Source organism: Dendrobates tinctorius, unplaced genomic scaffold (assembly GCF_039654945.1).
Source record: "Dendrobates tinctorius isolate UK_male_01 unplaced genomic scaffold, ASM3965494v1 ptg000200l, whole genome shotgun sequence".
NCBI classification, from domain to species: Eukaryota; Metazoa; Chordata; class Amphibia; order Anura; family Dendrobatidae; genus Dendrobates; species Dendrobates tinctorius.
The window spans coordinates 1489171-1505720 of record NW_027361867.1 but is presented as its reverse complement, the minus strand read 5'-3'; positions in this window follow the sequence as shown (position 1 = coordinate 1505720).

The window sequence follows — 16550 nt, the reverse complement described above, 5'->3', positions numbered from 1 at the left end:
TGGCATATGGAGGTTGTGTGTGGCATATACTCCTCACACAATGTGCCCATACAATACCCAACACGTGCACAGTAGGCTGACTCTACAGTGTCCCTAGCACGGCATGATGCAGCAACCGTGTCCACACCATAGTATCATGTCCCCACAACCACTAACACAGTATAATGCTGCAACCGTGTCCACAACATAGTAGCATGCCCCCACAACCACTAACACAGTATGATGCTGCAACCGTGTCCACAACATAGTATCATGCCCCCACAACCACTAACGCAGTATGATGCTGCAACCGTGTCCACAACATAGTATCATGCCCCCACAACCACTAACACAGTATGAGGCAGCAACTGTGTCCACAACATAGTGTCATGCCCCCACAACCACTAATGCAGTATGATGCTGCAACCGTGTCCACAACATAGTATCATGCCCCCTCAACCATTAGCGCAGTATGATGCAGCAACCGTGTCCACAACATAGTATCATGCTCCCACAACCACTAATGCAGTATGAGGCAGCAACTGTGTCCACAACATAGTATCATGCCCCCACAACCATTAGCGCAGTATGATGCAGCAACCGTGTCCACAACATAGTATCATGCCCCCTCAACCATTAGCGCAGTATGATGCAGCAACCGTGTCCACAACATAGTATCATGCTCCCACAACCACTAATGCAGTATGAGGCAGCAACTGTGTCCACAACATAGTATCATGCCCCCTCAACCATTAGCGCAGTATGATGCAGCAACCGTGTCCACAACATAGTATCATGCTCCCACAACCACTAATGCAGTATGATGCTGCAACCGTGTCCACAACATCGTATCATGCCCCCACTAACACAGTATGATGCAGCAACAATGTCCACAACATAGTATCATGCCCCCACAACCACTAACACAGTATGATGCAGCAACATTGTCCACAACATAGTATCATGCCCCCACAACCATTAGCGCAGTATGATGCTGCAACCGTGTCCACACCATGTTATGATGCCCCCAGAACCATTAGCGCAGTATGATGCAGCAACCGTGTCCACAACATAGTATCATGCTCCCACAACCACTAATGCAGTATGATGCTGCAACCGTGTCCACAACATAGTATCATGCCCCCACTAACACAGTATGATGCAGCAACAATGTCCACAACAGAGTATCATGCCCCCACAACCATTAGCACAGTATGATGCAGCAACAATGTCCATAACATAGTATCATGCTCCCACAACCATTAGCACAGTATGATGCAGCAACTGTGTCCACAGCATAGTATCATGCCCACACAACCATTAGCACAGTATGATGCAGCAACCATGTCCACAACATAGTATCATGACCCCACAACCACTAACACAGTATGATGCTGCAACAATGTCCATAACATAGTATCATGCCCCCACAACCATTAGCACAGTATGATGCAGCAACAATGTCCACAACATAGTATCATGCCCCACAACCATTAGCACAGTATGATGCTGCAACAATGTCCACAACATAGTATCATGCTCCCACAACCACTAACACAGTATGATGCAGCAACCGTGTCCACAACATAGTATCATGCCCCCACAACCATTAGCACAGTATGATGCTGCAACAATGTCCACAACATAGTATCATGCCCCCACAACCATTAGCACAGTATGATGCAGCAACCGTGTCCACACCATATTATGATGCCCCCAGAACCATTAGCGCAGTACGATGCAGCAACCGTGTCCACAACATAGTATCATGCCCCCACAACCACTAATGCAGTATGATGCTGCAACCGTGTCCACAACATAGTATCATGCCCCCACAACCATTAGCGTAGTATGAGGCAGCAACCGTGTCCACACCATATTATGATGCCCCCAGAACCATTAGCACAGTATGATGCTGCAATCGTGTATACAGCATAGTATCATGCCCCCACAACCACTAACATAGTATGATGTGACCATTGCACACCCCATTCATTATGATACTGCAACAGCCCCCTCCAATGCAGTATGTTGTCCCCACAGTGCCCCCAACACCGTATGATGCCAACAGTCTTCCCCCACATACATTATGAGGCCCCTACACTGTAAGAATCTTCTACATCCCCCCACACAGTATGATGCCTCCACAGCCCCACAAAACAGTATGATGGCCCCACAGTACCCCATACACAATGTGATGGCCCCCAAAGTCTCACACACCGTATGATGGTCCCAGCTGCCTCCAATATAAAGTATGATTTCCCCCACAGTTCCCTACATAGTTTGATTACCCATACAGTCCCCTCACACAAAATTGAGGCCCCCACACATAGCATGATGTCCTCATAACTATGTCCAAGAAGTATCATTTCTCCTTGCGGAGAATGACATGCTAAGCATGTCGAGGTGAGGAGACTTAAAGCCGCAATGCTCCTCTGGGAAATATGCTAATTATGCAAATTGTCTCTTCAGAGAGGAAGAGGACTAGAACTCTAGTGCCACCTATTGGAGGTAGCAATCCTAAAAGTCAATGTTGACCCTTTAACGAGCCTAGTTACATGACTTAGGATAAAAGCCAAGCCAGAATCTCCATTTGCAGACACTGTGTTTCAGGGTACTGCCCCTCATCAGTGCAAAGTGGGAGAAGATCTGGTTTGGCTGTGAGAGAGGCATCTGACCGATATCCAAGAAGTATCATTTCTCCTTGCGGAGAATGACATGCTAAGCATGTACCCCGAAGCACAGTGTCTGCAAATGGAGATTCTGGCTTGGCTTTTATCCTAAGTCATGTAACTAGGCTCGTTAAAGGGTCAACATTGCCTTTTAGGATTGCTACCTCCAATAGGTGGCACTAGAGTTCTAGTCCCATAACTATGTACACAGTATGGTGACCCCCACAATTCCATCCACAGCACACACAGTATGATTGCTCCTACTCAGCATGCTCGCTCCATTCCAAAAGAATTGACTGACAAAATTGTTTAAAAATGTTCTCACGCAGCCCAATTCCTCCAGTGCCCTTCACCCGTCTGTGCAGGCTCGATCTAGTCTCATCATTGTGCCTTCTGGCTGACACTCAGATCTACAGACTGAATACAGTTCTACCATTGAATTCCACTGTATTGGCCTCGGAAGCAGATACTGGTGAAATGTAGCCACCAGCACAGGGAGGGCAATGTTGCTTGACACCACGCCCCCCACACACTCACGGCTCCCATCATGGCTGCATGGTTTGCCGCTGTTAGCTTGAAGCGGGTGGCATACTGCTATCATTTAGACACTTTTGTCTATGAATGATTACTTTGTGATCGGTGGGGGTCCAACTACTAAAAGCAGGGTTCTGCAATGAGCCATCAGAATGGAGCGGTGGCGGCACATGCGTTCCACCGCTTCTTGTATTGTCTATAGGATTGCTAGAGAGAATCAAGTAGAGCTGTACGCATGTGACGGCCATCCAGGCAAAAAATTGAGTGATGGAGGCCACAACTGTTTCATCGTCCTGTTCTCTGGATCTATGGGGATCCAATCTGTCCGACTCCCACCAATCACAATGACCAATCCTGTGGAAAATGTGAAGCTAAAGACTGTTTATAGATGGACGGTAGTTTGCTGCGAGGTCAGGTGGATCTTCTGCATTGTCTCTAATGCGCCATCCAGTTGTTAGCGAAGGTAGAAATGACCATTCTCGACCAATAGAAACTTTACAGCATACTAGACTTCTATTGTAGAAAAATAAAAGTCTAGTTGTTATGCGTCTCCATTGCTTTTCTGTACAAGTTAAAAGAAAGTATACCAATGCGTATACATCAAACGTGATGATAACACAGCCCTAAACCTGAACTCCAATGCAGTTTCACATTGAAGAGCAGTTTTATAGTTACACGTAGCTAGAATTTACAGGAAACATTGGAAATTTATTGAGGCTTTTGTTTCAGTTTTCGCGCATAAAAAAAAATCACAAAGTTTGTACCGTTTCGTGCAGCACTGAAAATTTGGTGCAAAGTACAATAATGCAGCCCGAAAAGCAACTGACTTCAAGCTTCAATTCATCTCATTAATATTATTATTATTATTATTATACATTTTATAGCGCCATTTATTCCATGGCACTTTACATGTGAAATGGGCAAATATGGACAAGTATAATAAACATGAGCAAAACAAGGTGCACACAAGTACAGAAGGAGAGAGGACCCTGCCCGCGAGGGCTCCCCATCTACAGGACACGGGTGAGGGTACAGTAGGAGAGAGTAGAGCTGGTCGTGTGGCGGTTCAGTAGACTGAGGATCACCGCAGGTTGCAGGCTTGTCGGAAGAGGTGGGTCTTCAGGTTCTTTTTGAAGGTTTCCGTCGTAGGGGAAAGTCTGATGTGTTGAGGTAGAAAGTTCCAGAGTATGGGGGAAGCACGGGAGAAGTCTTGTATGCGGTTGTGCGTAGAAGAGATAAGAGGGGAGTAGAGAAGGAGATCTTGAGAGGATCGAAGGTTGTGTGTGGGTAAGTACCGGGAGACCATGTCACAGATGTATAGAGGAGACAGGTTGTGGATGGCTTTGTATGTCATAGTTAGGGTTTTGAACTGGAGCCTCTGGTCTATAGGAAACCAGTGAAAGGCTTGGCATAGAGGAGAGGCTAAAGAATAACAGGGAGATAGGTGGATTAGTTGGGCAGCAGAGTGTAGGATGGATTAGATTGGTGCTAGAGGGGAGGCCAGAGAGTAGGAGGTAGCAGTAGTCGAGGCGGGAGATGGTAAGGGCATGCGCTAGTGGTTTTGTGGCTTCATAGTCAAGGATTGTATGGATCCGGGAAATATTTTTGAGTTTGTGTCAGTAGGAGGAGGCAAGGACTTGGATATGTGGCTTGAAAGAGAGGGCAGAGTCGAGGATCACCCCGAGGCATTGAGCATGCGGGACTGGGGAAAGTTTATCTCATGACAAATTCCCTCTTGTAAGTCACTTTGTAAGGACATTATTTTGTCATGTGCATATCTTATATATACTCTCCTCTCCGTAGCTCAGATTTGCTTGTCTTGTGTCAAAAGCGAGCTCCTTCTGGTAAGTTTTATATATGTCCTAGTTTAGTCTTTATCCTGTGACATAATCTCTCCCAGAATGCAGAGCAGAAGACATTAGATTAGCCCACCAAGGGATGTGTCTGTCTACAGATGGTAAGCTGTTTTAGGGGCAATCAGCAGAAATGTACTACAAGCAGACTTTCTGTAGTTCAGGATCATTAGACCCTTAATTACTGCTGTAGAAACCTTATGGGTTCTTCTAATGAGTGCACCAGTGTTACAGGACGATGCTTCAGAAGAAGACTACAGCGCTGTGTCCTGCACTGTACAGATGCTCAGGCTGATGCTTGCAGCATTGAGCATTAACAATGATCGGAGTCCAAATTGGTCTAGGATCATGTAACCCCTTAGATGCCAAAATGAATGGTGACTGCCAAAAAGTATAATAAAAAAACACAAGTTCTCATAAAGCTATGTTGAAAGAAAGATGAAAAAATTGTGGATCTTGACATGCAATGATAAAAAATGGAGAAAATGGTTGGTTCTTGGAGCCATATTCTTGGTATCAGAAGGCACAGATCCTACTGACAGCTGTCAGTGACGGTAATTCATACATGTCTATGAGGCAGACAGAGAAGCTGCATGATGTGCAGTGTAGAGGACAGGCAGTCACCTGCGTCCTCCAAGTTTGTGAAGTCGACTCATTTGTATTGATGTCAGAGGAGAATGCAACTTTTGTTTTATTTCATTTTGGCAGTGATCCCACCGGCTTTGTCTTTTTGGTGGTAATGGCTATTTTCTGAGGCTTCAAATGCTTTGGCTTCCTATTTAAAAAAAACACTTAAGTGTGAACAGCAATATATAAATTATGTCATGTCTAAGCTCCAGTAACAGAGGCGTATCTAGGCTTTCTGGCACCCGGGGCAAGAATTTGGTTCGGCGCCCCCCCCAGTACATATGCGACTTGCAAGTACCCACAAGCCGCTCTCCCTAATGCTCTCAATGTTCAGTAAAAAACTGAAAGCAGGAAGAGAAGCTCGTTGTCACAGGACCATAACTATGAAAATCGCATATGAGTGAAGTGTCCATGTGATGACTACTGGAACCTGCAGAGCTGAATCCTGACATTTCAGCTTCTGAATTCTCACAACGAATGCACTGCACACTTTTATGATCCTCCCTTGCCGATATACAGTCATGTCAGCACAAGTATGCGAGTTATATACTTCTGGCCACATTCCGACTAGACGTGCCCGGCCCCGCTCTGTTCATTTTCATTGAGTGAGGCCACACATGTCTAGTCAGCATGTGACCGTATGTATGTAAATTACCGGCACGAGAGAATCCTGACAGTGTTCAGTGAGCACTGTGAGAATTCAGAAGTCTGCAGTCACATAGAATGACTGCAGACTCAGCACAAACCTGGACAACCCCTGTAATGCTCCTAATAAATAAAAACATGAGAATAAGTCAGTATCACAGATAATATATACATCCAGGTACCTTATAGATGACGGCGTCTCTGGAGTCGTTCTCCTTCTTTTCTTCTTCTTGTCCAGACCCCATGATGAGTTTTCTCATCCACAGCCGTCTCTGTAGACTTCCATCTTCTCCGTTCTTCTGCACCAATTCTCCACGCGATGCCTTAAAGATTGAAGTGTCATTATAATGCCCCTAAATACAAATATCTGCAATATACTGTCGCCTCACACTATTCCCCTCCCTCCTCATACTGTCTCCTCTATCATCCTCCTGTTCACCATACTGTCTCCTCATATATTTACCCCCTCACTCTCTATACTGTCTGCTCACACATACCCCTGACTCCCCATACTGTGTCTGCACACATCCCATCACCCTCACTCCCCATACTGTGCCCACATACATTTTTCCCATCACTCCCCATACTGTGTCCACATACATTCACCCGTTCGCACCCCTTACTGTCTGCACCCATCCCCCATACTGTTTCCTCATACATGCCTCGGCACACAAAATTTATGAAATATAATGCTCAACTTTATAAGACTAAAGCAATTCTGATAAAGTTATTTCAATACATATACTGTATGCTGATACAAAGAAAGTACCTCAGATTACCACCACCGAGATAAGCAATACTGTGGTAATCTGAGGTACTTTCTTTGTATCAGCATATATGTATTGAAATAACTTTATCAGAATTGCTTTAGTCTTATAAACTTGAGCATTATATTTCATAAATTTTGTGTGCCGAAGTTTTTCTACTGTACAATATATGTCTTTTAACTCTGAGCACCTAAATTGGCAGTGAGCACCCCATTCTCTACAGTATTCCTCATAAATACTCTTCATTTTGTGTCCTCAAATCACCCCACACACATTAAATCCCATCCCCACTCCAAATCCCCCCACATTAAGTATTCCCCATCCCCACTCAATAACCCCCGTCCCAACACCCAAATCCCCACACACACTCATTATGTAGCCCCCACTCATTATGTACCCCCACTCATTATGTACCCCCACACATTAACCCCCATCCCCACTCATTAACCCCCCCACACATTAACCCCCATCCCCACTCATTAACCCCCCACACATTAACCCCCATCCCCACTCATTAACCCCCCACACATTAACCCCCATCCCCACTCATTAACCCCCCTCACATATTAACCCTCATCCCCACTCATTAACCCCCCACACAATAACCCCCATCCCCACTCATTAACGCTCCACACATAAACCCCCATCCCCACTCATTAACCCCCCACACATTAACCACATCCCCACTCATTAACCCCCCACACATTAACCCCCATCTCCACTCATTAACCCCCACACATTAACCCCCATCTCCACTCATTAACCCCTCAACTCATTTACCCCCATCCCCACTCATTAACCCCCATCCCCACTCATTAACCCCCATCTCCACTTATTAACCCCCATCCCCACTCATTAACCCCCATCCCCACTCATTAACCCCCCACTCATTAAACCCCATCCCCACATTAACCCCCATCTCCACTCATTAACCCCAAACATTAACCCCCATCCCCACTCATTAACCCCCCACTCATTAAACCCCATCAAAGGTTAGAAGGGGTACCGTATCCCCGGATAACATGTATGGATAGCGTACACATTCAAAATATATGTCTATACAGCATGAGGCAGGCTCAGACAGTGTTAGGCCCAGTATGGATTGCACGTCATTGCACAAAGGTTAGAAAGGGTACCGTATCCCCGGATAACATGTATGGATAGCGTACACATTCAAAATATATGTCTCAGGAGGCAGGCTCAGACGGTGTCAGGCACAGTATGGATTTGACGGCCCAGATTACACAGTGGAGGAGCAGGGAGAGGTAAAGATTGCAAATGCTGGGGCCCTGGCCAAGCAAGGGGGGCCCACTCGTGGGCGTCGGTACTGGCACTGGGCCCCTCATAGTACAGCGGTGTGTCTGACGGCGGGTGTGCACCACCACCGTCAGAGACACTTGATTGCACTATGAGGGACCCTGTGCCAGTGCCTGCGCCCAAGAGTCGGCCTACCCACCTGTCCAGGGCAACGGCACTCGCACGGTGTCGTGCGCTAGGTGGTGACCCCGGCCATGGGGGGGGAGGCAGCACAGTTAGGGAGTTTTAGAAAGTGGCATATGTTGATGTTGGACATTCAACTGATGCAAAAGGCGAAATAGGTGAAGTACCAGGAAGAGGTGGACCAAAGCAAGCCATTTTTCTGTCACCCTATGTGTCATCAGGGGAAGGTGGGACAAAATCCTTGGAAACCCATGCGTGGTTCATTTTATTGAAGGTTAGATCATCCACATTTTGGGTTGACAGACGGGTCCTTTTTTCTGTCAGGATTGATCCAGCTGCACTGAAGACTCTTTCCGATAGCACACTTGCAGCTGGGCAAGCGAGCTCCTGTAAGGCATATTGGGCCAATTCAGGCCAGGTGTCCAGTTTAGCGGCCCAATAGTCAAAGGGGAATGACCTGTGTGGGAGAACATCGATATGGGAGGAAAAGTAGTTTGTAACCATAGTTGACAACTGCTGTCTCCTGTCACTTTCCATCGATGCAGTATTACCAGTTGTGTGAGCGGTATTTGAAAAATCAGTCAACAACATTGTCATGAAACCCCTGTCTCCAACGCCACTTCTGCTGTGTGCACCACGAACACCTCTGCCAAGCTGCCCCCGGCCCGTACGGCTCGTGTGAGAACCATCACCGCTGCTGTGTGCTGGGAATGCCTCAAGCAACCGATTTACCAGAGTTGCTTGTTTATTAGCCAATATTAGGTCAAGGTTCTCCTGTGGCATGATGTTTTGTAATTTGCCTTTATAGCGTGGATCCAGGATGCTGGCCAACCAGTAGTCGTCATCGTTCATCATTTTGGCAATGCGGGGGTCCCTTTTTAGGATCCGCAAGGCATAATCTGACATGTGGGCCAATGTTCCCGGTGTCAATGATGCACTGCGAGTGCTGGGTGGAGGAGCACTTTCTGGCAAATCCACATCCCTCCAGTCACGCACAAACCCTGTACCAGACCTTGCCACGCCAACATTTTCACTTGCCCCACGAGATGCATCCTCCTCCCCTAAGTAATCATCCCCATCATCCTCCTCTTCCTCCTCCTCTTCTTCCTCCACCTCGTCCAGGAGAGGTCCCTGAGCAGACAATGGCTGAATGTCATCAAGGATTCCCTCCTCCTCTTCCTCCTCATCAACATTGGCTGCAGACGCCTGCTCCTTAAGGTGCGTCAAAGTTTGCATGAGCAGACGCATAAGTGGGATGCTCATGCTTAGGATGGCGTCGTCTGCGCTTACCAGCCGTGTGCATTCCTCAAAACACTGAAGGACTTTACAAAGGTCTTTCAGCTTCTACCACTGCACGCCTGTCATAGAATCATAGAATCATAGAATCGTAGAGTTGGAAGGGACCTCCTGGGCCATCTGGTCCAACCCCCTGCTCAAAGCAGGATTCGCTAAATCATCCCAGTCAGATGTCTGTCCAGCCTCTGTTTGAAGACTTCCATTGAAGGAGAACTCACCACTTCTCGTGGCAGCCTGTTCCACTCATTTATCACTCTAACTGTCAAAAAGTTTTTTCTAATATCTAATCTGTGTCTCTTCCCATTCAGTTTCATCCCATTGCTTCTAGTCTTTCCTTGTGCAAATGAGAATAAAGTTGATCCTTCTACAATGTGACAGCACTTTAGATATTTGTAGACAGCTATTAAGTCTCCTCTCAGTCTTCTCTTTTGCAAACTAAACATTCCCAAATCCTGCAACCTTTCCTCATAAGACAGGGTTTGCAGACCGGTCACCATTCTGGTCGCTCTTTTCTGAACTTGCTCCAGTTTGTTGATGTCTTTTTTAAAATGTGGTGCCCAAAACTGGACACAATATTCCAGATGAGGTCTGACCAAAGAGGAGTAGAGGGAAATAATGACTTCACGTGATCTAGACTGTATGCTTCTGTTAATACATCCTAGAATTGCATTTGCCTTTTTTGCTGCTGCATCACACTGTTGACTCATATTCAGTCTGTGATCTATTAGTATACCCAAGTCTTTTTCACATGTGCTGTCACTTAGCCCTATTCCTGCCATTCTATATATGCTTTTTTCATTTTTATTGCCCAGATGTAGTACTTTGCATTTCTCCCTGTTAAAAACCATTCTGTTAGTTGCTGCCCACTTCTCCAGTTTATTTAAATCTTTTTGAATCCTCTCTCTCTCTTCTCTAGTATTAGCTATCCCTCCTAGCTTTGTGTCATCAGCAAATTTAATCAGTTTACCCTCAATTCCTTCATCTAAATCGTTGATAAAGATGTTGAACAATACAGGGCCCAGGACAGAGCCCTGTGGTACCCCACTTGAGACATTCTTCCAACTGGATGTGCAGCCATTTACGACCACTCTTTGGGTCCGATCACTAAGCCAGTTATGAATCCACCTAACAGTTGCCTTGTCCATTCCATACTTAGTCATTTTTTCAATAAGGATTGTATGAGAGACTTTGTCAAATGCTTTGCTGAAGTCAAGATATACTATATCTACAGCATTTCCTTGATCCACCCAATCAGTGATACCGTCATAGAAGGAAATTAAGTTAGTCTGACATGACTTATTAGTTACAAACCCATGCTGACTCTGTTTAATCACTTCATTCTTATCCAGGTATTGACATACATGTTGTTTAATAATTTGTTCAAAGATCTTTCCTGGTATAGAAGTCAGACTCACCGGCCTATAGTTGCCTGGGTCCACCTTCTTCCCCTTTTTGAAGATAGGAACAACATTTGCTCTTCTCCAGTCTTCTGGCACTTCTCCTGTTCTCCAAGAATTTTCAAAGATTATGGAGAGGGGTTCAAAAATTTCTTCTGCTATCTCCTTCAGTACTCTGGGGTGTAATTCATCTGGACCTGGAGACTTGAATTCATTTAGGTTAGCTAAGTGTTTCCTCACTATCTTTCTGTTTATAGATATCCTGGATTCTTCTATTCCCTTAATGGGACAGTGAATAACAGTTGATGTTGCATTTCCTTTCTGAGAGAAAACAGATGCAAAATAGGAATTTAAAAGTTCAGCCTTCTCAACATCCTGTCTTACCATTTCATCATTTTCATCCTGTAAAAATCCTATAGCATCTTTGACTTTTCTTTTACTTTTGACATATCCCCAAAATCCTTTATTATTGCTTTTGACATCTCTTGCAAGCCTCAGTTCATTTTCAGCTTTAGCTAATCTGATTTGTGCCCTGCAGGTTCTGCAGACAGCATTATATTCTTCTTTAGATATGCCTCCCTCTTTCCATTTTATAAACATTTTTTTCTTCCTTTTTAGTATGTGCTTAAGTTCTGTGTTCATCCATCCTGGTTTCCTTAAATGCTTCCTATTCTTCCCTCTTTTCGGAATTGTTAACAACTGTGCTTTGAGAATTTCATTTTTCAAGATTTCCCATCCTTCCTGGACATTTTTGTCTTTAAGGATATCCAGCCATTGGATCCCTCCAATTCTCTTTCTGAATCCCTTAAAATCTGCCTTTCTGAAATCTAACCTTGACGTCTGAGTCTTCACAGGTCTTCCACCTCTAGTAATCCAAAATTCTAAAATAGCATGGTCGCTACCTCCTAGGGTCCCAGCCACTTTTACCTCCTCAACCATTTCCTCCCTGTTTATAAGGATTAGATCCAAGGTAGCAGTTCCCCTTGTTTTCTCCCTTACCTTTTGGAAGATAAAGTTGTCAGCAAGAGAGGATAAGAATTTCCTTGACCTGTTAGTTTTGCCTGAGTGAGATTCCCAACAAATGTCTGGATAGTTGAAATCTCCCATGACAACTATGTCATATTTTTTGGAGAACTTGGCCATCTGATGCATAAAGAGTTCATCTATATCTTCGGCTTGCACAGGCGGCCTGTAGTAAATGCCTACAATGGTGTCCTTTCCATTGTTCTGTCCTTGTATTCTTACCCAAACAGTTTCCACAGAACTCCCAGTCTCTGAAGCTTCAATCTCTGTGCAGATATACGCGTTTCGAACATACAATGCGACACCCCCTCCTCGTTTATCAAGTCTGTTTCTTGCAAATAAGTTGTATCCTTCTAGTCTTGTATTCCAATCATGTGTATTGTCCCACCAAGTTTCAGTGATTCCAATTACATCATATTTCTGTTCCTGTGTTAGTAGTTCCAATTCTCCTTGTTTGTTGCCCATGCTTTGTGCATTAGTATAGAAACATTTTAGTTTGTGATTGGTTTCTCTTTCTCCAATATTTTTATTAATTAGATTCTTTCGTCTTTGTTCTTCCTTTCCACTTCTAATAGCAGAGTTCTCAATAGCATTTGTCAGGTGTATGGCTTTTTCTGGTCTTTTGCTTCCCTTCCCATGTTGTTCTAGTTTAAAGCTCTCCTTGTCTGCTCTCAAAGTGCCTGGCCGTGTATCCTCCCACAAATGCATTATGGCCTGCCTCTGCTCGCACAGCCGCTCCACCGTGTGCAGGGTGGAGTTCCACCTTGTTGCAATGTCGATAATGAGGCGGTGGTTGGGAAGGTGGAGCAATCGCTGCAGCTTCTGCATACGAACGGAGTGTACAGACGACCGGCGGATGTACGCGCACAGTCTTCGCACCTTCTGGAGCAGGGCTGTTAACTCCGGATAATTTTTGAGGAAGCACTGCACCACCAGGTTCAAGGTGTGAGCCAAGCAAGGTATGTGGCTGAGTTTTGAAAGGGCTATGGCTGCCACAAAATTACGGCCGTTATCACTAACTACCTTGCCTGCCTCAAGATGTACACTGCCCAGCCATGACTCAGTTTGTCGCTTCAAGTACTCGGCCAGCACCTCGGCGGTGTGTCTGTCGCCCAAACACATCATCTGCAACACAGCCTGCTGACGCTTTCCACTAGCTGCTCGATAGGGGGACACATCGTGTGCAACAGTGGCAGCTGCAGATGGAGTGCTCGTACGACTGCGCTCTGTGGACGAGCTGTCGCTTCTGGAGGAGGAGGAGGGTCGAACGCCTACAGCCAACTGTTTCCTATACCGTGGGCTAGGCAGCACTGTCCCACCACCGCTGTCCCCTGTGGACCCTGCATCCACCACATTAACCCAGTGCGCAGTGATGGACACGTAACGGCCCTGGCCATGCCGACTGGACCATGCATCAGTTGTGAGGTGCACCTTTCCGCTCACTGACTGTTTGAGTGCATGGACAATGCGGTCTTTCACATGATGGTGGAGGGCTGGGATGGCTTTGCGAGAGAAGTGGCGACTGGGTAGGTCATAGCGTGGTACTGCATAGGCCATGAGTTCGCGGAAAGCTGTGCTTTCCACCAACCGAAAGGGCATCATCTCAAACGAGATTAGTTTGGCAATGTGGGCGTTCAAACCCAGTGTACGCGGATGAGAGACTGAGTACTTTCTTGACCTACTCATAGTGTCTGGGAGGGTGAGCTGGACTTGAGAGCTGCATATGGTGGAAGTAGCGGTGGACAGGGCGGACTGAGAGAGGGTTGATGATGGTGATGGAGTTGGTGTTCTTTCTGATGGCCTAGAATCAGTCTTTCGTTGATATAACAGTGGGATTCCCTGACTGCTGTGGCCTTGCAACGACACCTCAACATTTGCTGCTGTGCTAACCGGTGGGCTTACAGTGGGGGAAACAATGTAGCGTTGCTGACTACCTTCGTTGTGATCAGTTGCACATGTGGCACTTGAGGTTTGGTGTTGTGTCCACGCTTGCAAGTGCATGCTGGTTAAATGTCTAAGCATGCAACTGGTATTCAAATTTTTCAGATTTTTCCCTCGGCTAAAGGTCTTTGCGCACTTCTTACAGATAACCTTGGCCTGATCATGAGGATTTTGTTCAAAAAAGTGCCACACTGCACTCTTCCTACTTTGGCAGACATTTTGCGGCCTAGCACGCTGTGATCTTTTGACCCTCTGGACAAGCTGTCCAGCAACTCTTTTGATGTTTGGAACCTGTCTTTGGAGTGCTCCGGGCCTGCCAGATAACAGCTGTTGCGATGTCGATGTCTGCTGTGGATGCTCCTCATCTGAGCTATTGGAAGCAGCACCCTCTTCCCCCAATGGATGCCAATCTGGGTCAACAACTGGGTCATCCATCACCTCCTCTTCTATGTCATGTGCACCTTTCTCTGTGTCACCGTGTATGGTGGTATAGTGTGCGGGAAGGGGCACCTGAGTCTCATCAGGGTCAAAATCTGGCTCAGTACACTGCGAGGACAATGTAGTGCTCTGAGTGAATGTACCAGCAGAATCATCCATCAGCGGCTGTGCATCAGTGCACTCCATGTCAGATTCATCTTGGCCTGGGTAATTCACCATTTGACTTGATAATCCAGGCATGGTATGTGAAAACAGCTCCATGGAGTAATCAGTAGTATGGCCTGCGTCATCCTTCAATCTTGGTTGGGGTGAAGGACACAAGGAAAGGTGTGGTTCATGAACATGAGCCTCCAATGACGACTCAGTGCTTTTACTTTTTACAACTGAAGAAGAGGAGGCGATAGAGCTGGAGGCTGAGTCAGCAATGTAAGACAAAACTTTTTCCTGATGCTCTGCCTTTAAAAGCGGTTTGCCAACTCCTAGAAAACTAAGCGTTCGAGTCCTTATGTAGCCAGACGATGACGCAGGGTCAGCACCTCCTGCATTCGGTCCTATTTTGCTCTTGCCACTACCATCAGATCCACCACCAACACCATCATTACCAGCTGCCAACCCCCGCCTAATTCCACGGCCTCTTCCACCAGCCTTCCTCATTTTTGGTAGAAATGTAGACAAAATCCAACAAACTATATAGTAATGTAAAACAAGGTACAAGGTGTCTATAGGACAGGGGAGTTTTACAATTTCTGCACACACTTGTGGACAGTGGACACTTGTGGATTGTGTGCGGCCCACTGATATCTGAGCGCTATGTGACACGCTCGATGGCACAGCTGCCTGTGACCAAAGTGACGAGAGGATAATGGAGATTTTGAATCTCTGCGTACACTTTTGGACAGTGGACACTTGTGGATTGTGTGCGGCCCACTGATATCTGAGCGCTATGTGACACGCTCGATGGCACAGCTGCCTGTGACCAAAGTGACGAGAGGATAATGGAGATTTTGAATCTCTGCGTACACTTGTGGACAGTGGACACTTGTGGATTGTGTGCGGCCCACTGATATCTGAGCGCTATGTGACACGCTCGATGGCACAGCTGCCTGTGACCAAAGTGACGAGAGGATAATGGAGATTTTGAATCTCTGCGTACACTTGTGGACAGTGGACACTTGTGGATTGTGTGCGGCCCACTGATATCTGAGCGCTATGTGACACGCTCGATGGCACAGCTGCCTGTGACCAAAGTGACGAGAGGATAATGGAGATTTTGAATCTCTGCGTACACTTGTGGACAGTGGACACTTGTGGATTGTGTGCGGCCCACTGATATCTGAGCGCTATGTGACACGCTCGGTGGCACAGCTGCCTGTGACCAAAGTGACGAGAGGATAATGGAGATTTTGAATCTCTGCGTACACTTTTGGACACTGGACACTTGTGGATTGTGTGCGGCCCACTGATATCTGAGCGCTATGTGACACGCTCGATGGCACAGCTGCCTGTGACCAAAGTGACGAGAGGATAATGGAGATTTTGAATCTCTGCGTACACTTTTGGACACTGGACACTTGTGGATTGTGTGCGGCCCACTGATATCTGAGCGCTATGTGACACGCTCGATGGCACAGCTGCCTGTGACCAAAGTGACGAGAGGATAATGGAGATTTTGAATCTCTGCGTACACTTGTGGACAGTGGACACTTGTGGATTGTGTGCGGCCCACTGATATCTGAGCGCTATTTGACACGCTCGATGGCACAGCTGCCTGTGACCAAAGTGACGAGAGGATAATGGAGATTTTGAATCTCTGCGTACACTTGTGGACACTGGACACTTGTGGATTGTGTGCGGCCCACTGATATCTGAGCACTATGTGACACGCTCGATGGCACAGCTGCCTGTGACCAAAGTGACGAGAGGATAATGGAGATTTTG